At 40.1% G+C, this 26072-nt stretch overlaps 2 long non-coding RNA genes across 2 annotated transcripts in view; one reads left to right on the top strand and one right to left on the bottom strand.

The window, feature by feature from the left end:
• The window catches only part of LOC143442777 (uncharacterized), a 29942-nt gene extending 10131 nt beyond the window's left edge, over window positions 1-19811 (top strand). Inside the window, exons 3-4 of the long non-coding RNA XR_013111256.1 lie at window positions 7638-7711; window positions 15919-19811. This is a non-coding gene — a long non-coding RNA (uncharacterized LOC143442777). The remainder of the gene's footprint in view (window positions 1-7637; window positions 7712-15918) is intronic.
• LOC143442778 (uncharacterized) overlaps window positions 6718-26072 on the bottom strand; it is a 102016-nt gene continuing 82661 nt past the window's right edge. The window contains exon 3 of the long non-coding RNA XR_013111257.1: window positions 6718-7894. This is a non-coding gene — a long non-coding RNA (uncharacterized LOC143442778). The remainder of the gene's footprint in view (window positions 7895-26072) is intronic.

The following is a 26072-nucleotide window of genomic DNA, read 5'->3' as shown; positions in this document are numbered from 1 at the left end:
TGGATACCTGGTGAGGACCACCTTCCTTAGGCAACTTTCTTCTCTGACCTCACATGTAGGGAGCTTGAGCATTCTTTTGGTAATCTTTTTTAAAGCCAGAGGATTCTCTTTGGTCAGGACACCTGACCTTTCCTGATCCATCCCTATGACCTCATTACACCCCAAAGGCCCTACCTTCTAAAATCATCACCTTGGGATGGTGAAGATTTCAACAGGTGGCTTTGTGAGGAATGTAAACATTCAGACCATAGTACTTTCTAAGGGACCAAGGAGAGGGGAAGTCATAGCTAGCTTTCAAGTACATTTCAAGAAAATGCAACCTTTTACTATTTGCAAAACCCGAATAAAACACCAAGGGCTTGAGCCACATGGGTCAGGTTGTGGGGGAAATGACCACCAGGTAGAGGAGTTTGAGGTTCATGTAGCAGGCATTTGCTAAAGCTGTACGTGTCAGGCGGAAAGACAGACAGGTCAGGGGCAGTGTGGGCTATAGCTTTCACCTTGAGCCTGAGTTTTCCTTGTGCACGCCTGACTTTGGCCTTGATGTAATTGGGCAGCGGGTCCGTGCCAAACACAGCAGCCCTTGGATGTCTGGGTGATGATTTATATATGAAAACCTCCGGCCCTCCTGAGGTCAGAGTCCTTGTGAATAACAAAACATTTTGTCCCGCTGGGGGAGCTCCGAACTTGACATGCTCTGCCTCTGTCAGTGCCTCATCAAAGCTAGGGAGAGAAGAGAAGCCAAGGAGAAGAAACAGCTGGATTGAGTTACCCTTAAGATACATATAGTTTGGAAATAAATTTTCTATCAAAGTGCGTTTTGTTTCTTGCTTATTGCAGCATGTTTGAAAGTGTCTGAATTGTTTGGTTGGGGCCAGAATTCTCCAGGGAGCAAGCATTTCATTTTGTGCCTGTGTCTGTTAAGGCTTGCCATGTTTTTTTTTTTGTTTTTTGTTTTTTTTTTTCTGCCCAGGCCCCAAAGCAAATAAATGACTAACTTCACATTTGATTTGACAAAGCCCTAAATCTCCATAATAAATTGCAACAAAATTGTCGTTGTCTCCAACAGTAAATGCAGGTGGCTCTACCTGCAAAGACTGAAAAGCTATAGCTTCTCATGGCCTCCCTGCTACTAGCTGAGTATTGACTCTGTTAACCTTTGCCTGGATTATTAAGCCGTCTCCTCAAAAGAGTTTTCCATTTGGGTCCTTAACCTTTCTGTGACCAAAGGTCAGGCCAGAACCTAGAGATGGATTTAAAGGCTTAACCCAGTCAATGTGTTCCCTTGTGTGATCCTCCTAGATGTATCCTAGATAATCCTAGATTATCTAAAGAGATGGCCAACAGCATATGACCCTATGGAAAATTCTTTGAAAAAACAAGTGCTCCCTATAGTGTCAAAAGCTAAAGTGTCTGCGTTGGATAGAGGTGAGCTGTGGAGCCAGAGACCCAGGAAGTAGCAAATGCTGTGGTTTAAGAGTTCAAGGTATTTACTAGCAGAATTCTCTGGGAGAAGTTAGTCTCATTCCTTTCAGACTTATAATTAACTAAGGAACACACACAACAGAGTCCACATAATGAAAGAGATATACACATACACACAATTAAAATTAGAAAGTCTTTAATGTTGTGCTCAAAGGCCATCTTATGTTGACACATCTCTTGACTCTAAAATGCAAATTCATTTCCTGCTGACTTACCATGCACTTACATCACTGTCACTTGAAACACTATTGTGTTCAGTTATTTTCTGTACCATTTGCATCCATCCCCTAGTATATATGTGTCATATATGTACATAATATACATGTGTATGTATATGTACATACACACAGAACAGGAGCAAACATGTGAGTGCTTTCTAGCAGCCAACCAGTTGGTACCCATGCTGGGTGATAAGATGTCCTGCTCTTAAACTGGAATCCTGAGTTGAAGCTTCATCAGTCCTTGTTTTGGGGAAAAGCAGGGGTTGGCTCAGGTGACAAGTGATATTTTCTTTTTTCTTACTACTGGCAAATTTCTTTTACCTGAATAGTTACAGAGTGTTAAATTAACTACAGGCCATCTTGACATTCTTTCCCAGCACTGCGTGGGACCCTGTTAGATAAAGGTGGATGCTGCATTGACTAATCCATCTGAGGATGGCCCAGAGGCAGGGATGCCCAATGCTGTAACATCATCTTCCCTTCTTAGCCTTGCAAGATCCCCCTTGGCCATCTTGGCCATTTTAGGGAAGCTTGAAAACTAATTAAGAATTTTGACTGATGGTTCTTGACATCCCTGTTACAAGTTCAAAACACACAAGAAACTTCTGGGCATGGGAAATGGCCAACTGTCCCATGAGCTTCTTGGGAAATCCCAGGCCCCGCTACCTTTCCCATGATATCTTCAGAGAACTTTCTGAACTAAAGGTTTACACAGAAGCCTTGAATCAGGTTTCTCCGAAACAAACTTAGGATATCAAGCACTTTTGTAGCAGTGTAAGCCTTTCGAGTTCTAGAGCAGTCCATTTCTGCTGGAGAAATGAACAAATCAGTGAGGGATTGTTTTTCCTAATAACTCAAGCTCAGGGGCCAGGGATGCAGTGTGGTATGTAAAGAACTTCCTTGGCATCCAGAAGGCCTGGGTCAGATTCCCAGAAGTCTGGCCTGGAGCCAAATGCCTATAATCCCAGCATTCTGCAGATAGAGACAGGAGACTACTATGAAGTTCAAGGTCATTCTTATCTACATGAGGAGTTCAGGGCCAGCCTGAGCTAAAGATTTTATCTAAAAATTAAACACCTCAAGCACCCCGTCTCAGTGTCAGCTGATAACAGAATGTCTCTGACCTCAAATATTGGGGTATATGATAATATACACACAAGAGATCATGTCAGAAGATAGAAATGTGGAACAGACACAATATTCACGGGTAGCAAAGGTCTTTGTCATGATACAGATGTACAAGCATGCAAGAATTTGGGTTTTGTTAGGGTTTGAATATTATAAGCTGTGGATGAACACATACATTTTTTTTTTGAAAACTCTTATCCCAGTTTGTTCTTTCTCTTATACATTGATCAAATGCTGCAAGGTATAATAAATTGTTTATTTGCATGAGGGAGTTGCCCACTCTGAACACTTGTAACATAGGCCCTTCTATAATGTACCCTCAAGGCATCTAACCACTCTTTTCTAGAACCAACTCATAATATCTTAGAGCAAAAGAACTGTTATTCTGAGTCAGATAAAGGGTGGCGGCCCCAGGGCCTACTTCCATGTACACCCATGCGTGTGTTGGAGTTCATGTAATGATATCAACAGTGCCAAGTAAGGGAAGAGAGCTTGAGAGGGTTGAAGAGCAGGGATAAAATGATGCCATTATTGGCAAAGATCTTGAAGGAAAAGATCATGTGAGAATATAGAAATGCGGGAAGGACACAATATTCAGAACTAGCAAAGGTCTTTGCCATGATATGGATGGACAAGGATGCAAGGATGCTGGGTTTTGTTAGGATTTGAATATTGTACAGTAGTGGCCCCTTATGAATCATAATGTAAACATCTGTTTTTCTCCTGATGATCTCAGCTGACCCTTTTCAAAAGGTCCTTCAAATTTAACCATCCAAAGGGGTCTCGACCTATAGGACAAGAACCACTGTATTATAGGATCAAGCATATTGCAAAGGTCTGAGAGAGAGGCGGGGAGAGAAGGACACTATCACCAGAGAATATAAAAGTGAATAATCATATTGGGAATGGAAGAAATTAGCCCTATACAATTTTGCTTCAGATTAGGAAAAATAGACATGGTTGGAAATCACAGTGATCTATACATTAGGATGGAAGGGGAAGCTGATCAAAAGATGTGCAATTTAAGAATGAGATGCTTCTGCAGAGGAAGGCATCAAAAGGCTGTTAAGTTAGTGTCCTGTTTCTTACTGCTATACAAGACAGTAATCCAAAACTCAGTGCCTAAAAACATCAGGCTATTTATTACTGCACAATTCTTCAATTGCAGCAGGGCTCAATGTGGACAGTTTGTTACGGATAGAATTGTGTCTCCACCCTCCCACCCACCCCCCAAAGGGAAATGTTGAAATCCTAACTCTCAGGATTAGTAAGTGTGACTTTATTTGGAAATAAGGTCTTTGTAGATGTAATAACGTTCTGATGAAGTCATTATGGTGGGCCCTAGTCCAATGACCAGCATCCTTGTAGGAAGAAGTTTGGGCCACAGCTAGAGGGAAAGGAGCCATGAAAAGATGGAGACAAAGATTGGAGCTTGCTACCTCAAGCCAAGGGAGTAGCTGGGGCTATGAGGAATTGGAAGATACAAGGCCAGTTCCCTGCTAGAGCCCTCAAAGGGATCCTGGCACTGACACATAAGACCTTGATTTCAGATGTCTAGCCTCTATATTAGAGAATAAATGTGAGTCTTCTATTTTATGTCTCTTTGTTTTGACACACTAGCAATCCAGCACATGTTTTATCAGGTTCCATGTGACACCCCCAGAGGAGGCTTGAGTGAGGCAATAGGGATCCACTTTTAAGAGGACCCCACTCTGGTGGCTGGAGTGCAGTGCTGGCTGACAGCTGTGACTACCCAGCTCTGCTGGCTGGGGGCCTCTGTCTTTGTCCACATGAACTGTGCATGGCTGGTATGGGCTTCTCAAAACATAATGATCTAAATAAAGGTAGCAGGGCTTCTTAGATGGTAATGGCTTCTCAGACACAAAGTGAAAGATGCCAGGAATTCTGGTAGACACAGATGAGGACCAAATCTGTATTATTTCTTCCACATCCTAGTGACTAAAGCAGGACACAGCACAATACAGATTCAGTGGGATGGAGTTCCCTAGAATATGCGTACCAGGAGTTCATTGCCATTGGAATTCCAACCTAAAACAGGTGAGCACTAAAAACATAAAACATAAAGTTAATAAGTGACAGGCAGGAGGAGTGGCCATATGAACAGCTAAACAGTAATAACCATGAATCTGTACATCTGCATGGAAGCATGGTAACTTCCAAGTGCCGTGCTGTGACTCCAGCCCCCACCAGTCCCATGTTCTATCCCCATGCACAAATACCCAATGCATAAACAAACTGTTTGTAAATATTTTTTCACCGAGTTGACTCATCTTTGAAATGGTCTTCCTAAGACCATTTGTATATGATACACTGATGTGAACTCTTGTACGGTACTTTCCCAGCATAAACAGCAAAGTGTGTTGGGGATGGCTCATTGTAATCACAATGAAAATACTTTGAACATAGTAATAACTAAACTTTTTCATTATACGGCTTGGTTTTGATAAGAAGGAAAAACAATTAAAAACAGCTCAGAAAATGAACAAATGCGCCTCCCAAATGAAGAATTTCCCAGATGAAATTTTAAGTCAGTTTTAATGATGTGAATCCACAAAACAACAAGCAAGGATGTGAATCCACAAAACAACACTAAGCCCAGTGGCTCGTGCTACAAACAGTCCATAGCCCCTCTGACTGCATGCTACAGTGTGTATGTCCAAGTTAAATATTATAAGCTATTGGGGGCGTGGGATATGATCTCTCCAACAGAGATATAATATTCTCTCAACAGATTTCTTGCTATTTTTTTTCTCACTTCCTGGCCTATGTCTCAATGTGGCTTCTGAATTCCTTTTCAGTTTCAAATAAGAACCATCCTCTTTCTGAAATTTCCAAGATAATTAAAGAAAACATCTCAAATGGGTTTTACTCAATTAAATTCAAGAAATATTCACCACTAACTACCAGGTGTCAGGCACGGGTGGATCATCCTTAGCCAAAATAAATACACAAATCATGTCCGTGGTGGCATCTAGCATCCTCGGAGAAGGCCCATAAAAGTTTACTTTGTATGTGGTGATCACCTTCTCCCACCAGCTCATAAAAAACCCATTTAACATATAATGTGTTCTTGCTCCACAAGACTGACTTACAAATAAATCTTTGGCAGAGGTCACCGTTTGCCTGTGTTGAGAACGGGCCAGGCCAAATGTTTTCAAGAGCCTTCCCCTCTCTGTCCAGCTTAGCAAGCCTGCAGAAGCGCCCAGAAATGCTTGTCCCTTGGGATGCTGACAACCTGGAGCAGTATGTTCCCAAGGCCCGGTACAAATGTGAGAGATGACTTTTCAGAGACACGTGGACAAACATTTTCTATTTTGATAGATATGTACTTATTTTAATGTGTACCTAAGAATTATGAGTTGTAATTTAAGTCAGTTTTATCTTGTATATTATTACTTAGAATTGGGTTAAAGAGGTTCTTCCATGTCTACAAAGAGTCTTTTTAAGGAAAAGCAATGTGTAAGTAATAATGAAAATGGCACATACATGCAGTCATGAAGGACTCCTGTAGGCAAGTGAAGCTTGGGAATCACTGAGGTAGTGATGCTGTCAAAAAAGTCAGCACAGTGCGAGCGTCTTGAGATCAGACATCCAACATGGTAAGAATGGAAACATCTAGCCAAAACATCAAACATTTTTAGCTGGATGCTAGTGACACACACATTTAATCTGAGCATTGAGGGGGCAGAGCCAGGCAGATCTCTGAGATCAAGGCCACCATGGTCTACAGAGTGAGTTCCAGGACAAGCAAGGACTACACAGAGAAACCCTGTCTTTAAAATGGGGGAGAAAAGAAACAAAAAAAAAAAAAAAAGAAAAAAAGAAAAAAGAAAAAAATCAAAGAATGAAAATATCTGTATTTGTAGTGATTATTGAGGTCAGATTTTTTTTAATGTCTTCATTTCAAATATTCTGCTGACTCTTTCCAGATATGGTAAACTGTTTATAAGCTTAGACATCTTAGCAACCAAACTGGCATGAGATTATCTCTGAGACAACAAACCAACCAGCATGTACACCCTTCAGAAGACCATGAGGCCCGAGTTTTAGAAGTACAGATATATCCAGGTGAAAATACAAAATGTTTCCTCTGAGGTCTGGAATCCAAGGGAATCTGCTGTGTGCGTGACTGAGGCTTCCACTCCCGTGCTGGGAGTTTTCTCCATCAGTTTCTCTTAGAAGACAGGACGATTTTTTCCCTTAAAATTAAAATAGTATTTTTTGTCATGTTACAAAAGTAATTTAGGGTCAGCATATAAAAATTAGACAACCAATCTGAACAAAAATAAAATAATCGTTAAGCCACCATGACTCCAACACTAGTTAACCACATGAAAGGCGTTGGGTGACTCCTTCTAAAGGTCTCTTCGTATTCATATATTTCAAACCAGTGTATTCATATTGATCATTTTAATGTGGTCTAAGGACGCATTGTACACTGTCATTGACATTTTTTCCACTCTGTACATATAAACGATTGACAGAACTATTTAGCAACAACGTGTTAGCAAAATCATTATGTCTCTATTTATTCCTTCTTGGTTGGCTCCTGGTCATAGAATTTCTTCTGAGTTAAAGTTGTAGGTGGCTTCTGTGGGAAACAGGAGACGAAAGTAGGGTGAGCATTCGGAGGTTGTCTGGGCACATTCTAAAGCATATCTGCTAGCTGTTAGTAACACTAGGTGCCTGTTGTCTGCTGCAGAAGAGCTTGCTTTAGTGACATTGGTAGTGTCTCCTGCCACGCATGCCCCTTTGACGCCTCTCTCGTTTTCTGTTTTGAAGCCATGGAAGACCTACCATTAGCACCAGAACGTTGAGAACAGTGGAGATTCCTCAGGAGGAACATGTTCTCAGAGGTAAAGTCCTAAGAACCTCATTGTTTCAGGGGATAATTCTGTCTGTCTGCTTCTTTACTGTGCGGGTGCAGGGTTTGGGTCTTCGGGCCTTGTGTTCACTCAGAGCAATGGTTGATCTTTCTGTTCACGTGACTGGACTTAGGATTGCCTTGGTCACATAACTCTGACGTTGAAGAGGTTTACCTGAAGAGGGAAGATCCACCTTTAAAATAGTTGCTGGTGTTATGAGAGCGGTGACGGGGGAATGAGTATGAAGGGAAACAAGAGCTGAGCACTAAGGTTCCTCTCACTCATGTTCCCACCACTGTCTTCCGTGCCCTAATGCACTGCGTCTCACCTTGAGCTGTGGACCAAAGTAAACCCTTCCCTCCTTAAACTTGCCTTTTGTACATCAGTTCGTCACAGCGATGAGAAAGACAACTGAAATGGCTGCCAAGTGCTTTACCACTGAGCTGAACAGTCCTAAGCAGCTCTTCAATGGCCCTTTTCTCCCCTTGGGTCACCCTTCCCACCCTGGAGTCTGCATCTTTGGGATCACTTGCTAAATAAAGCCACCATTCCAAGTCCTGCTTTCAGGCTCAGTTTAAGGAATCCCAAATTAAAATGAATCCCTCCTGGGCATCCCTGAGCCCACACTAGCTCTTTTGCCAATGGCCCACTTATAATACAATATGTATTTGTCATTATTCCGTTGTACAAGAGGAGTGTGCAATTAATTCTATTGCATGTGTTTGTCGCATTCTTGTATTTCAAAAGCCATTACATTAACATGCTCACAAGGATGGAGATTTTGGTTTTGTGTCCACCACAGCACCTAGAATACTTTCCAACAGTGAGTAGGTGCTGGTAAACATTTAGTGAATACTAAACAACCTTCTTCAATTTAGCAATAAGTTTCAATATTATATTTCATAATTCGGTTTACATTTCAACATTTCACACCTTTCATTGATTAATTAGCTGGGTAACCTGGAGGGAACTAACTTCTCTAAGACCCTGTTTCCTCCACGTTAAATGGGACAATGAAGTTCACTCTGCCACCAATGACTTAATCTGCAGAAAGCATCTAGGAAAGCTCTGGATAGTTCCAGGCCCTTCTTTTTCACTCAACCTGCTTCCTGGAATCAACAAATCCTGGTGGAAAGCAGCTAAACTCTTGTCAGCATCTTCTCCCTCTGATTCTCAGCTCAGGGAAGACTCCCACAGAGTATGTCCTTCCGCCTAGGGGAGGTCAGGAAGCCAGGCTTCTTTCAAGTCCTCAAGCGAGATGCCAATTAGAAGGAAACAGCCAGCAGGAAGAGCTACTGGAGAAAACCACACACTTGTTCCAAAACAAAGATCACTCTGCATGTCATAAAAGCTCAGAAATGCCTTCCAGATGTTGTATACTGGGCCTGCACAGATGTTTCCGATGTCAAACCATAAATGTTGGAAACATAAAACATTTGTGCCCCACAGATGTAGAGATTTAATTATACAGTGAATGTGATAAATCTTTAGGTAATAAAAGGAGACCACAAACTGGCCACATTACATTTTTTAAAAATCTGTTTTTCTTCTCCTAACATTGGCGTCCTACTGGGATATTCCCAGATTCCTTGTTTGCATTTTGGTTTTGAGATTTGACTGGACCAGTCACAAAGGAAAAAGTTGGATTACGTGAACATACGTATTCACAGCCATGCTCACTGAGTTCCCCTGGATTGACAGCTGCAGTCTTTGACAGCTAGGGAGCAAGACAAAGACTGATGATAAGCTTGTCTCTCCAGTCTACATCCCTTAGTGGAAGTGCTGAGTTATTCACAGTGATCTCCTAACTGAATACTCTGGTGGACTGAACAAATCCAGCAGGGACTCAGCACTGCTGCTCACGACTCCACGTCACAGCAAGCCATATTCTGGCATCTGCAAAATCAGACCTTTTCATCATCTCCAGCTCAATAAATATGCATGTGTTCATATGTGTGCACCTCTGCACATACCCATGTGCTGTGCACACAAATATGGTGGAAATTTTATCTGCCACATGCACGGGGGGGTAAGAGCACAACCTGACAGACATGATACCACAGGACGTGGCACAGCTCCTCAGTGTTCTCCTTCTATTAACTACAACATATTCTCTTCTCCCTAGGAATCTTAACATTCCAAAACACTGCATTTATTTTTTTGTCTTACATTACTTCTCTATCGCTATAAAGAGACATCATCACCAAGGCAGCTATTAAACAGACTCTATTGTGAGCTTACAATTTCAGAGGATTAGTTATGGCAGGGAACATGGCAGCAGTTAGGCCGGCATGGTGTGGAGGCAGTAGCTAAGGGCTTATTCCTTTATATAACAACCACAAAGCAAAAACGGACAGACAGACAGACAGACAGACAGACAGACAGAAACAGAGACAGAGGCAGAGACAGACACACACACTGAGAGAGACAGACAGAGACAGAGGTTGAGAGACAGACATACACAGAGAGAGAGAGCAAGAAAGAGAGTGAGAAAGAGACAGGGGGGAAGAGATCACTAACTGGAAATGGGAAAGACATTGGTTTTTAAAACCCAAACCACAAAGCTCTCCCGTAGTGACATACCCCTCCAACAAGACCATACCTCCTAAGTCTTCCCAAACAGTTCCATCAAGGTCCAAGCATTTGCATATATGAGACCATGAGAGCCATTCTCATCAAACCATCACATTCTTGTATGTTGCAACTCAATGTTTATTAGACAGTTGATACTATATCAGTATCTAAAAGTGATACCCAAATTTACAAGATTTTGTCAACCTTCATAAATAAAGTCAGAATACCAAAGAGGTGTTTAGGAAAACAGGACACAGCCCCAAGTCTCATCAAAAGCCGGTGCCTCTCATAACATTGATAAAATAGCAAACAGTACTAAAACAAAAGATGTATTATCTTTTCCATGGAAGTTTAAAATGTTTTGAATTTCCTCAATGACTATGATTTTATACTTACAATCTACTGTGTTATTTTGAAATTTTCCATTACTTAGATTGTTTCATTCTCAGGAATCTGAAATTTACTTTGGCATCTTTATTTGTGGAGAAGAAAACCTTTTGATAAAAACATACATGACCATAACTGCATAAATTTGGTGGCATATATTTAAAGTATTTTTTATTTTTGTTCTCTAATTCATCAATCCTAAAGGGAAATAACATGTTTATAGGCAGATTTATCACTGCTAAGTTATGTTTATAAGGGTATGGCCTCAGAATGTATCTTATTAAGTGGGGTCACACCATCTTATTAAAGGATAAACTGCATGTTCTTACCTATATGCAGACTCTAGACAATAATACATGTACTTATGTAAACAGATGCACATAAGGGTTGACTTGTAGAAAAGAGAACAAGAAAGACTAAATACCAGAGGTTGAGGAAAGACTGGATGGTGATGGATACAATTTAAAAAAAAAAAAAAAAAAAAAAAAAAAAAAAAAAAAAAAAAAAGATGTAAAGCTAATTGTTTATGTAGCTCCAACTCTGTCGGGGAGCTTTGACTTTGGTACTGGATAAGTGTACAAATATATTCAACATTGAAAGTGCAAAATTTAATGTGAAGCTTCACAGTTTCCATTTTGAATGCCGATTCTAATTGTGTATAAATTCATTAAGTTGTAGACGTTGAATCTGCTTAGTTTGGGTGTGTGATGTTTTTATTTATTTGCCAGGGGTTTTATATTTATTTTTAAAAATATTGGCATGGTTTGGAAACATAAGTCTTGTCGCCACTATAAATTATCATTTTATTTTTAGTATTTTTAATTTTGGTTTTTGTTTATTTTTTGCGTGTATGTACATTGTGTGAGTTTATATAGATCACACATGTGTAATACCAGAAGCAACCAGAAGAGGGCATTGGATCTGGAGCCAGTGCCATGTGGGTGCTGGGAACTGAACCCAAATACTCTGTAAGGTCAGCCATTTCTCATCTGAGCCATCTCTCCAGCCTCTGAAATATATATTTAATCACCTCCAAACATCAAGAATAGAAAATGCATCTTCTCAGTGAATTTTCTTGAAACACTAGGAAGAACGCCACTCAGTCTATATTTTAATAGGCTATAAAAAGAAGTTTGGGTAAATAGGATACATAAACAATTATCAGGGAAATATGTACAAAAAATAACTGTTAAATCTGATGCAAGTCTGCTAATCATATTGGTAAACATAGTACTGAGGTATTTGTTTTTTTTGTTTTTTTTTTTCCCCCAAAACTGTGATTTAAAACAAATTATTTTACAAAGGAAGTATGGAACATTAGACAATAAAGGTTTTTATTAATTTGCCTCAGTTGGCTGTGAAGCTCTAAAGGGGCTGTAGGGTGGAGAGAAATCTTACAGGATGGGTGGGTACTAGACACATGATGAAAGAGTACAGGGAAGATGCTGGGGACAGAAGGACTAACATGAGGGTGAGGGCATGGGCATAGGGGAGAAGTTTGGGGAACTAACCACAACTAAAGATGTCTAATAAAGCCATGTGGAAAACTATTGTTTTGTAAGCTAATTAAAAATATATAAACAAAAAACTAGGCTTGAACAGAGGTACTCTGTATGACTGGACAATATTGCTCCCAGATATGATAGGTTAATAAATAAAAATTTTATTTGCCAGGCAGGAGAGACCTCCATATGAATTGTTGGTCAGGGAGGCTCTAAAGTTCTCTCCCCCCACCAAACCTCATAGACTATTGCCATTGCCCCTGTTGACCACAAAAATGAAGTAGTAAAAGCCTACTGCTGAGCTGGAGAGATAGAAAATGGTTAAGAACAGATGCTATGCTTACAGAGAAACTGAGTTCAGGTCTCACCATCCACGTTAGGCTGCTCACAACCGCCTGAAACTCTGATTGCAGGAGACCTAGTGGCTTCTTCTGACCACTTTAGGCAACAGGACACATGTGGCATGCATTCATACAGATGCATACACATACACATGAGTAAAAATAACATTAAAAAAACTTATTGCTAAAGACATAAATTCTGATTGCAGGGCAGAGAAATCAAGTTTGAATTGAGCTAGAAGCCTCCTCCCCACAGACTAGTTTTCATAGTCCTGGAATGTGTTAGTCTGATGCTGGAGAAGAAAAGTCATCAAAGTGTTGCCAAGCTGTGAACCCTGGGAGCCACAGTACCAACATGCTGAGAACAATGTGTTTACTGGTCAAGTAGTGGCATGGTTGTTATAGAAACAACAAAACCCCTTTCTGATTAGATTGGAGACCTGCTTCACAGGAAGCATTCTTACTGGCTAAGGTAAACCTGGTCAAATCTCAAGGCTAGGGAGGTCATAGGTCTTAAGAGGGAACCTATCCCTGTTGGTATGCTAGGTGTTCATGATATAAAACTATCTTCCAAATATTTATGTTTATAGCCATAGATTAATGCTGTTCTCAGCCTTGGTCAGAGAAACTTCTCTTTGTTGTAGACCACACTTTATATAGAGAGAGACTCATTAAAATGTTAAGTACAAATGACAACTGACTGTAAAACATCTTTATCACACCCCCTCTCCCAAGGTTCAGGAAAGATTGCAGAACTGTAGGGCAGAAAGAGTGTAAAAAGTGGAAAAGGGGGGAAGAGAGTGCTATGAACTGCTGTCTCTGGGAATGACATAGCCATCACACCCATAAACTTAGAACAAGGTTGCCTGCACAAGACTCAGATAAGATTCTACCATGGATGAGCACATGAGGCCCAGTCACTAGCAGAGGAGCAATTGGTAGTTAATGGTTGCTGGGTAAGGGTCATTTTCTTTAGTTGGTGTAGTTTCTGGAAATTTTCCCATGCTTCATTAGAAGAAAAGAAAGATAAGGAGGAAGAGGAAGAGGAGGAGGGGGAGGAGGAGGAGGAGGAAGAAGAAGAAGAAGAAGAAGAAGAAGAAGAAGAAGAAGAAGAAGAAGAAGAAGAAGAAGAAGAAGAAGAAGAAGAAGAAGAAGAGGAGGAGGAGGAGGAGGAGGAGGGAGGAGGAGGAGGAGGAGGAGGAGGAGGAGGAGGAGGAGGAAGAGGAAGAGGAGGAGGAAGAAGAGGAAGAAGAAGATGAGGAGGAGGAGGAAGAGGAGGATGAAGAGGAGGAGGAGGAAGAAGAGGAGGAGGAGGGAAGAGAAAAGCATGCTCATGTAAGCATCTCTAAATTCAGTCAGTCATACACAGAAGAAGACATGAAAATAGGAGAAGGATATGTTGGGAAGTAGTCCAGTAAGATTAGGAGGAGGAGGATAGGAAGAGGTCATGGTTAGGGAAAATTATCAAAATACTTTGTTCACATTTACGAAATAATTAAAGATTTTAAAAATTAGAAAATGTGCCTCAGTTTACACAGCTGAGGCATGAAGTGGCAAAGACAAAACTACAGATAAGTCTCTTGGGAAACTCCCATGTGCTAATGCTGCCTTAGAATATCTCAGATAAGATTGTTTTCTTCTCATATCTAACAACAACAAGAGTTGAGAAAGCAAGCTGGTCCCCTGTGAACTGTGACCAGGGTACTTTCTGTCTCTTGTTCATGACAACACCACCAACCACAGGATGCTGTACATACCATCACATCACTTAGCATAAAAACTTAAGGGAGTAATAAAATGCTGCTATTTGCCTGCCTCTCCTTGGTAGGGAGGTGTTCGGTTGAGTTTCTAGTTTGGTTGGTGGGTTTTGAAGTTTGGTTTGTGTTTGTTTTTATTCAGGATATCATTATACAACTCCCCTAGTGTTAAACTTGAGAATATTCTGTCCAACTTCTCTGTGCTGGGATGACAAGTGTGTACTACCACACTTGGCTTTAAATCTCTCCCTGTTGCCATTCTTGTCTCATAGAAAATCAGTCCAAGTCACAAACAGCAATGTGTGTAAGAGGGACGCTCTAGAGCTCAGCATGTTTGTTAGCCTAGAAGGGGACCACACTCCTGTGTCCTTGCAACAGGGACCAATTCTGAGGGTCGTGTCATCAAGTGATTTAATCATTGTGTAGATAGACACTGTAGAGTGCTTCCACAGAATAAGATGGCTGCAATATCACTAGGGGATGTAATCTTCAGGGGACCACCAGGGTACATGCCATCCATCATTGACTGAAGCATCCCTGTACTATAGAGTACAGGATGTCATAATGAAATCCATTATTATGTAGAATTGTCACAAGCTAATAAAAATCTTTTAAAAATACACAAAATCTGGCTGCTTCAAATGGAAAAATATTAAGGCCCTCCCTTGACTGTTATCTGGAAATGATAAAATTCCTTGACTGTTATCTGAAATGATAAGATCATCATTCCTTGTACGATTTGATCATGGCCAAGAAGGACCAATCAAACTTAATTAAGAACAAAACCCAGAGAGATGCAAGCAGCTAAGGGGAGTGTCAAACATGTTGAACCTACCCAAACCATGTCACCTCTGGCTTTAAACCCACATGTTAGAAAAAAATAAAGGTGAAAATCTAGTTATCTATCTACCTCACAATGCTAGAGATAGAGTAACAAAATAACCTCAAAGAAGGTAAGGACTGGGATCAGTTAAGATGAAGACACAGGATGAGGAAGTCATCAAAGGACACCCAGAAAAGGTATTATATGACCTGTAAGCCATTACATAGCAAACTCAAGACAAGAGGGGGGATTCCTAGAGAAAACCCACTACTAACCAGCCTTAGGATGTACTCAGCATCTGGGGCAGCGGTTCTCAGCCTTCCTAATGCTGTTCCCCTTTAGTACAGTTCCTCATATAGGGGTGACCACCCAACGATAAAAATATTTTCATTGCTACTTCATAATGGCAATTTTGCTGCTGTTATGATTGTAATGTAGATATCTGATATGAAGGCAGTCTTTGGCAACCCCTGTGAAAGGGTCCTTCAGACCCCAAAGGGATTGGGACCTATAAGTTGAGAACTGCTAATCCTAAGTATTACAGGTCTACACACAGCAAGTCTCTCATCTCCAGCAAAGGAACCTCCAGGCCTAGGTCAGGTCAGTACTTAATGTTTTCAAATATAAGGAAATGAAACGGAACCAACTTCCCAAGTCCCTCCAGAAAGTGGTGACTTACTTACTCTATAAGCCCACCATAGTACTGCAAATGAAAATGATGCTATAAAGACTCCAGAGTGGGACCTTTTATGAACACAGACACGGAAGTGGCACCAGTCACTGGCCTCACTATGACTTTTTTCTTCCCCTTTAGCTTTTCCTGCACCATTCCCCTGAAGTTACGGTGGGTTCCAGGAGGTACAGTGCTGCTCAATAAAGATCTCTGGGTCAAGCAACTGAAACTACCCTGAAACAATGACAAGCCTACCAGGACAGACCTCTGATTGGATGAAGGCAAGCACCTAGCCCCCAAAGCCTAAGTGGTCATCTCATGAGAGCCAGACTGTTCCCAGACAGCAATGACAACATCTGTGAAGCACCCTATAGAGCCAGGATAGAGACAATGGTCAACGAGACACACAATGATGAAGGACCCCAACTCATCCTCTGCTTAGACCTATAGCCCGTATCAGTTTCTGCCCATATCAAAGACAGATAGACAGACTTGGAAATAATGTACCCCTTTTGGGGTTCCTCTTTCCAATGTGTCACATTAGCTCAATCTCCATTCTCTGCTTTTTCATTACTGTCTCTTTAATTGTCTCAGTGGCTCAATCTTCATTCTCTCCTTTTTCATTACTGTCTTTTTAATTGTCTCAGTGGGACAATGGCTCAGCCATGTTTATGGGAACTCCTCAAGCTGGGGCTTCTCCTCCTAAAATTCCCATAAACAGATACAGTAGCCTAGATAAAACATTAGGGAAAACATAAGTAAACAAAGATAAAAAATGAATAATACCCAACCAAGTAGAGAACATCTCAGAAATACGAAGTTGGCTTAACATTAGAAAATAATCTATATAAATAACATCATTAGCATAATAAAAATTACACAATTATCTCAACTGATGCAGAATTTTTTTATATATAAAATTCAACATTCCTTCATGGTTTAAAAAGAAGAACACTTGGCAGACCTGACATAGAGGAGCTTTCTTAATTTAACAGAGGCTGTCCATCAAACCCTACAGCAAGTGTCACACTCCATGGTAAGACACTGAAAACTGACATTCAGCTTCCAAATAAGACAAGCATGCTGCTAATGCCCTACTGACCAGCCATTTCAATAATAAAATAAAAAGGAAAGGGGCACAAGTATTAGGAAAAAGAAGTTGCTCACAATGTTGTACTTGAAAAGCTAGAAGAATCTACAGAATTTTTTTTTATAGGTAGTAACAAAAATTTAAAAATGAAAATGCTTCAAGGTTGATAGACACAAGCTAATATATAAAAATTGAATGTATTTTCGTACACTGGTACCAAATAATTAGAAAATAAGCTTTAAATAAGTGTTTACGATAGCATAAGATAATCCCAATATTCAAATACTGATTTGATTGTTAAACATGTTAAAACCTTTGAAAAATTATAAAACATTGAAATCAAAGTAACTTTTTTATATAAAAAAGGACATACCACATTAACAAATTAGAAGACTCACAAGTATAAAGATTCAGTTCTTATTAAAGACATATATAGATTTACTGTTATCTCAATAAAACTCCAGCAAGGTTTTGTGAAAATTAGTAATCATATTCTAGAGTTCTTAAGAATAGATAAAAGGCCACATATGACCAATGCAGTCAGGAAGAATGAAGGTGAACGACAGTCACTACTGTTATGGGACAATGACCAATGGGAGGGTACATAGAGAATCATGTGCTTCAGAAATACTTGTGTGACAGAAATATCCTTGAAGAAAAGTGGGGAAAGAAAAAGGCTATTCTACCAGTGAGGCTGAGTAAACTGGACACAACATTAAAAAGAAACTGAGGCAGAGATACATTCTGAGATCACAAATCTCTTCATGGGAACATCGCTGGGGAACTCACAGCACTACATGGTGGAGATCTATCCCCTTATGTGACCACTTGGCAGGATCAAGAGACACAGTACCAGATTATGAACTTCTGTCAGTGTAACATGCTGCATGCTTCGGGAAAATTGGGCTGGTGCATTCCTTAAATTGAACCCTAAACAAATCATAGATCTTGTTATGTTTTGATCTTGACTCTGAAATATCATTAAAACATAATATAGTTAAATACATGATGTGGCAACATGGCCGCTTACTTTCAGTATCAAATAATACTATATACTGTACATAATTGCATGTCCTGTACTTTTATAAGATTCCTAATGCAATAGGGCTATTTACACCAACATTGCCCCTGTGACACTATAGTGGCTACAATATCATAATCTATGGTGATAACTTTTTCAATTTGCTTATACATGGAACCACAATTGCATGTATATTCCCTAGCTGACCAAAACATAGCATAACCTGTAGTTTGCCTTCAGTGAAAAGAATATAGCAAAGGTGGCAGGGGCCGTGCTATTGCATACACATTACTATATTAACATGGTCTCTCCATCATCTTTTTTTCCCTTGAAAAGAATTATTACATGTACTTATTTGTGCATATTTGTGTTCCTGCATGGTGCATGCAGAGTTCAAAGGACAACTTTGAGAAGTCATTACTCTCCTTTCAACATATGGGTTCCAGAGTCTGAACTCAGGTGTCAGCCTTGGCAGTAAGTGCCCCCACCTGCTATTCCATCAAACTTCTATTGGTAATCCTGGAATAACCTAAAACTTGTGACAATCCTTCTTCATTAGCCATACATGTACAGGGTGAGCCATGATGTCTGGTCTCTCTCTCTCTCTCTCTCTCTCTCTCTCTCTCTCTCTCTCTCTCTCTCACACACACACACACACACACACACACACACTAACACACAAATACACCTCTATCTCTATCATCTTATCTATTATCTATCATCTATCTCTAGCAACTACCTATTTATCTATTTATCTATCATCTATTATTTATCATCTATCTACCATCTTTCTATCAACTATCTATAAATCATTTATTATCTATCTATCTATCTATCTATCTGTCATCTATTCATCCATCCATCCATTTATCTATCTACTTATCTATCATCACCATCTATCTCTCTGTGTGTCCCTCTCTCCCTCCTCCATCTTTAAGAAGGCAGGGGAATTGTTTAAAATCTCACATGAGAAGAAACTGGATTTATCCTTCCACAACCTGCAAAGACTTGGAGGCAATCTTGACTTCCTAGCGAGAGGCAAGGAACAAATGTTTTAGGCCACTAAATCTGTGGTGATATTGTCACATCATACTTGATAATTAAAATGAGGTATGTGCCAAAGAGACATTCACAGAGCGTAGTGCAAGCTGACCATGGAGAGGCACAATATATTCTTTTTGTTTTAAAAGATAAATGTGGAGGACAAACAACAAATTGTCAAGAAGGGAAAGCATGAGAAAGTTTGTTGAGAACAACTGTCACATCGCCTTCATCTGCTTTATGGCTTACTAAAAATTTATAAGATAAAACTCAGATGTGCACAGTCTGCCCAGATAATCACTGATTTTATTCTTTGTCATATTAATCTTGTCACTCATTCTTAAATAAACCTTTTGGACTTTGTTTTTCTTTATTATTCTTTTTTTAGTTAGCATAGAAAATAATGGGTTTCACCATGACATTTTATACAAATATAGCATTGCATCTTGCTCTGGTTCTTACTGTCCCAGCCTCTGCCCTCCTACACCATCTCCCCAATCCTCTCTCTCTCTCTCTCTCTCTCTCTCTCTCTCTCTCTCTCTCTCTCTCTCTCCCTCTCCCTCAGTCTCTCTCTGTCTCTCTCTAGTGTGAAATAGAAACCCTGCATGTGAAACAAAACATGATATTTTATCATTCTCCCTTGTCTTCCCACTTAATAATCTGCTCATAATTTCATTGAGCACAGACACAGATACACTAATACAAAGAAACAAACAATACTTGTTTTATCTCACTTAATGTGATAATTTCTGGTTGCACTCATTTTCTGGCAAATGACATAATCGTCTTCTTCTTCTTTATGGTCAAGCAAAATTCCACTGGGCATTTTCTATACCTGTTGATCTGATTATGGACAACTAGGATGGCTCCATGTCTTGATTATTGTAAATAACATGACAATAAATGTGGATGTTTGGATATCTCCATGTGGTGCTGTGTTCAATTCCTTTGGGTTTGCAGCCTGGGAAGACTGGGTCATATGTTTTACGTTTAACTCCCTGCAGAAACCCCCACACTGGCTTCCACAGGGGTCACACCAGTGGCACTGCCATCAGCAATTATAGGATCCTCTTTTCCCTTAATCTGTGATGTTTTGAGTGGGGTAACATAGTTTAAATGAGAACCTCTCCACAATAGACTCACTACCTTGAGCACTCAGTCCCTGGTTGGTGGCCCTGTTTGGGGAGGTTAAAGAACCTTAAGGTTGTGCAGCCTTGCCTGAGGAAGCACATCAGGTAAGGGTTGTTCCCTCCGCTTCTAGTTTACTTTCTCAGCTTCCAGTGTGACAAAATGTGGCCATCTTGCTTCCTGCTCCTGCCACCATGCTGGCCTCATATCCTCATACCATGATGGACTCATATCCCTGTGGAAACCCAAGCCAAACTAAACTTTTCCTTCTGTATATTACCCTCAGTCGTGGTGTTTATCACAGCAACAGAAACATACTATGGGAGATTAGTAGTTATCTTTTGAGCAGAATTTCTTGAAATAGTTGTTAGAAAGACAAGATGGTTTCTGGTTTCTCAGGTGCTAGCAATCTTCTATTTCTTAATCTGAGTGCTGTTCCCCCACCCCACCCCCATGGGTATTTTCTTCACTTTGATGACTTGTTGTGTGGAGAATATGGTGCACACTGATTTAAATGCTCATTTCAAAAGCAACCACATTTATCATGTCTCTCCTGTATGCTGAAACAAAGACAACTTGCTGTTAGCCACACCACATCCCCATACCCTACTGCTACACAGACTATGTTGAATCATGGAGGCCATGTGGGAACTACATACACTTCCCAGTTTCTCTTGTAGCATTCCTGGCTAGGAAGAATGACAAGTGTCATTTTTGTGCCAAAAAGCAAAACCAGAATACTGTCCACACTGTCTTCTCCTTTGCAGAAGCTAGATGCCGTAGTAGGAACTGGGAGATACAAAGTCCCAAGAGAGAGGCAGCCAGAATGATGGCTTTGTGGGGAGTTCTCCACACACCAAGCATGCTGCAGTCATATGAATAAACATGTTTTGCTATGTGGCAGCCACTGGCTTAGGTGTTCTATTGAGTCCCTATGTCTTGATCCACCCAAATTTACTTACCTAATAATTTTTCAAGGGAAAGTAGAAATTTCTCATTTTGCTCTTCCCTCTTTCCTCTCCTCTACCCTTTTATTTCCTCCTCCTCTGTCCTTTCTTCCTTTCTCTTTTTCTCTTTCTACCCTTCCTTCTTATTCCCCTTTCTTCTTATTTTTTTATTTTGACTAGTTTTACCATCAATTTGCTTTTTTTGACACCCGACGTATAATGTGGCTTACAAACTCTGCACCCACTTTCATTTCCTTCTTCAGTAACTTAGTTTTTATTTCAGCAGTACTACCTGGATGGCTTTTTTAAAAGACTTTGTCAGTTTGTTCATTGTTTGTTTGTTTTCATTCTTAGAAGATATTTATACATAATCTTATCTCTCTTTTTTTTCTTAGACACTGTAGGAAAACATTATTGCATTACTCAGTGTGACATAGTTCTAATATCTTAACACTATGCTGTCAGTTGTTCTTGCTGCTTTTGACTCATAGTGAGGAATTTCTTCTTGTGCTCAGTCAACATTACAATCAACAAACCTTTTCCCTAGAAAATTCTCTGTAAAGCTTCTGAACTGCTGAGATGCAGAGAGATTGTGCTTTGTCTCTGAGATGCTTCTGGAGGGTTCCCAGTTCTGTGGCTTTCAATGGATCCATCAGATAAAGCATTGTTGACCATCCGGTGCCTGTGACCTACCTAATTAAAGAGGGGATAACGTGTGCTTGTCGCTGTCTGGGGATGTCCACCTCCTGCTCTGCTCAGCACCCAACAATCAAAACTAATAACAGCACCAAAAAAGACAAAACAAGACAGATCTTGTGGTCCCCAGGGATAACTGCTTCACTCCCCCACGGGGTTGACTTTTGAGAATTTGGCTCTATGGCAGAAACATCTTCCTTGGTCTTTTCACGGGGGAAGCCATGCTGCTTTCTCATGTTTAACACCTTGTCTTTCCATCCAGTATAGGTTTGTCTAGCTGTCAACATCTTTAAGGCCAAAGTTGCTTCTGGCTCTGCTTTCTTCTGGCATCTCCAGATGAAGGAATCCTGGCCTCTGATGATTTTGTCACTTTGATATTGTTGGACATAACTTTACTGAATGTATTCCCCAGAATATTTATGTTCTTGAAGGAAAACCGTTCCCCCAACAATACCCTCTGCCACCATACTGGAATGGCTAATGCCAATTCCTGGGGAGAAGGTGGAGCCAGAGAAACAGAGAAAGAACCTTGAATATGGATCTGAAATGTGATCTTCTTAAACCATTGTAGAATGGGGGAGTTGGGGACCTTGAAGATGGAGAAGATAAAATATTCTAATTAGGGAAGGGGCTGTAGGTCAGTAACAGAGCAAGTTCATGGAGGTAAGTGGGACTTTCAAGCTCCCACATCTATGAAAAAAAAGTTTGATTAGCAGTCAGAAATTGGAAGTTGACCATAAGCCAAAGGGAGCAAACGATGCAGTAGGACTCTCAAACAAATAAGAATAGAACAGAACAGATTGTGAAGAAAATAGTCTATGAAGTGGAAATAAACACAGAGGTTACACAAAGCAAACAAATGGCAAACAGAGAAATGAGGGTCATGTCTTACATTAAATTCGAGCAGGATGGATTACCCCATTAAGTAACTGAGATTGTCATTTTGAGTAAAAAAAAAAAAAAAAAAAAAAAAAAAAAAAAAAAAAAAAAAAAAGACCAGATATACCTTGTTTACAAGGAACACTCTTAAAACTGGGAAAAAACAAAAAAAAAACAAAAAAAAACATTGCAAACAGAGGAACGGACAAAGAGATGTCAGGAGATTCCCAAACAAAAGGAAAGCAGAAATAACAATATTAATGTCACATGGGCTAGAACTTAAGGTTACAGGCACCAAACGGAATAAAGAGGAACACTGTGTAATAATAAAAGAGAGTTTGTGATGGAGATGCACTGGCCATAAACTTGCATGTCCTGGAGACACATGGCACCTAAACGTGTTATATTAATTATTAGACATTAGAAGATGCTTTCATTTTAAAACAGCCATCTTGAAAGGCTGGTATGCTTCCTTCAGAAGCTGGTAGCTTGGGATATTTTTTTTTAAAAAGACATTTTTTAACACAAAACTCAAACAATACAGGAAAATATGTCTGTTCCTCTTTATGGTCATGATCCTTTAGAGTAACAGTTGGCACAAAGTAAACATCACAAATTTGAGGAGTTATTTTAGGCTACATCTGTGAGCATAATCCAATAAAATTAGAAGTAGAAAAAAAAGCAAGATAGAAAGAACATTAGTTCTTTAAAACTAAGAAAGTAAGAGACAGTCACCAAACTGACTGAAACACACGATAGGAAATCAAAAGGAGACCGAAAGTCAGAACTGAGCATCAGATGATCTGGGTAAAAGGTTAGTAGCAGCAAATCCAGAGCAGTAGACAGAAGCTAGGAACGCCACATGTTCTTTATATCCAGGAGAAAAAATTAGAACTGATTTATTTGTAAATTTGAAAGATAACAAATAAATTAATAATGTTTTCTGGAGTAAATAGAAACTAAGACAAGCAAGCTTTGGGTAAATCTAATTAGGAAAACAGGAAAACCTGCATGCAAACTCAAAGTTAGACTCCAGAGTTAGACCAGAGTGGAAGTGAACACTATGTTCCAATCAAACCAGAAGATTTCTAGATTAGCTATAGTGAAACAAACAAACAAATAAAGTAAAATCACTACATCACTCCCCTCAAAACCCCTAGAAAGCCCTAGAGAGTAGAAGGAATTGAGAAGATTCTCAAAGGGTTCACCATGTGACAGGGCTCAGAGTTGTGAGTCACTGTAAAGGACCCAGGCTTTTCAAGACACTGTAAGAATGAGCTGCATTGTGGTAGGCCAGAAGGTTAGAGATCGATGTAATATACAAAGGGTTTTTTTTTTTAAGTCAACAAAATGCTCATAAAAGAGCCAGGGAGATGCTCAATGGGTAATGTCTTTGCTCTGGAAGACTAAGGGCCAGAGTTCAATCCCAAGAATTTATGTTAAAAAGTGGGGAGGAAGAGGGCTGGGCAGTGAAGAGCACTGGCCGCTTCTCCTGAGGACTTGAATTCAATTCCCAGCATTCACATGGTTCACAAACATAAATGTTGGTAAAACACTGAAACCCATTTTATATTTATTAAAAAAAAACAGCAAAAATAAAAAAAAAAAAACTCATAGCTAAGTGTGGTGGCACATACACATAAAAAAACCCTCAGAGTTGGAGAGTCAGAGACACTGTGGCCTACTAGGCAGGTTCTAGCATGGGTGGAGGGTGGAGGGTGGAGGGTGGAGGGAGAGACACAGAGATAGATAGATAGATAGATAGATAGATAGATAGATAGATAGATAGATAGATAGATAGAGGCAGGAGAAAGAGAAGGGTAGTAGATAGCACCTGAGAATGTCCTCTGATCACAACATGCACACACACACGTACACACACATACACACACACTATACACATGTGCACATAAAATATTCAACTATTCTCAGATCAAACATAGGACTGGGGATGATTTTAACTGAAAGTATAATGTCTGTCTGTCTGTTGCTGTACTTTTCTGTATGTCTCTGACTCTGTACTTCTCTTGTCTCTCTGTCTCTGTCTCTCTCTGTTTTATCCCCTCCCCTCTCCCTTATGTTACAGGTAGTAATAGATGCCTGAGTTATTAGCATGCCAGGCATCTTTCTGTTATAACAGATACCTATGATAAATAAAATTAAGGAGCAGAAAGGTTTATTTCAGTTCACAGGTTTGGAGGTTTCAAATCCTTCATTTTTCATGCTGATTCAGCCTGTACTTGGCAGCACACAGTGGCAGGGAATGTGGTATGGTAAAGCCGTTGACCTCTTGGTAGCTAGAAAAGGGGGCGGGGCGGGAGAAGAGCTGGAATTTCAATAAGCCGCTCCTAGGATATAGGCCCAATGACCCAACTTTTTAAAATTAGGTTCCACATTCTAAAAGTCCTCAACCTCCCAGGAGTGACACTAGATGGGAACTATGACCTCATCACATGGGCTTCTGGGGCAGGGAGGACATTCAAAATCCATAGCCATAGACAGTGAATGCTACAGCTTTTATTGCCTCATGGGTGCCATAAATATAAAAAAAAAAAAAAAAATGTGAAATAGTCAGGTACGGATGATTGCAGCAATGAGCAACCAAGGAAGACTGAGGTGTGATTATTATAGACTTGGAGTCAGGATCAATTCAAGGATGCGAAGCCTTGAACAGCTGCCCATTAAATGCTTAGTTATGGAGCCAGCAGTGATAGAAAGGAGGAGGAGATGGAAGACTGGGAAGACCTTCGCATTCTGACAACAAACTTGGGCTTTCCAAGGAAGAGCTCTAAGACTCTGGTGTCTTCAACTGTGCTCTGAGCACTGAAAATGACAATTCTTCCAGGGTACAAGTGGCTGGGTTTCTCTGGCTAATCTTAGGAAGTTAACAGAGGACGCTGGATTACGGGAATAGGAACTGTACTGCAAACTCATTCTGCAGTAGACCCTGTTTTAGGTAAATGAAAGTCACTTGGCTCTCCCTGGCTGTATTACACATAGTTTCCTTGGATTTTTCTAGTACTAAATCCTTGGAAATAAATATAACTGGCTTAGGAAAATAAAATATGGCTCTCATTCTGCCCATTCCTTTGCTATTGTGGGTTTGTCCATGTTAAGACACTTTTGTAAACAACTCTCATGGCAAATGAAATTGGAAATATAAATAAAAGGGGTCCCAGCCTCTAGGCTGGCATCAGAATCAGCCTACAAAACTTATCGTATTCCAAATTTTAAAATTAACATGAGGGGGCTGGGCTTCCTCATAAAGCTGGAAACCAAGCAGACAGAATATACTAGAAGTGTAGGGGTGAAGCAGAAGCATGAACGTTGTATTTGCAAATGTCTTGGAAGCTGTAAAACATTACCTAAATTGGTACAAAGATTTATCTGAGAAAGTTGACATTCTGATATGCAGATGACTTTCACAATAAAATTCAACATCCTATTTTATGAGATTTCACACACACACACACACACACACTCACACACACAC

Source organism: Arvicanthis niloticus, chromosome 6 (assembly GCF_011762505.2).
Source record: "Arvicanthis niloticus isolate mArvNil1 chromosome 6, mArvNil1.pat.X, whole genome shotgun sequence".
NCBI classification, from domain to species: Eukaryota; Metazoa; Chordata; class Mammalia; order Rodentia; family Muridae; genus Arvicanthis; species Arvicanthis niloticus.
Note: the sequence above shows the minus strand (reverse complement) of the source record. Positions and strands in the feature narration are given on the sequence as shown.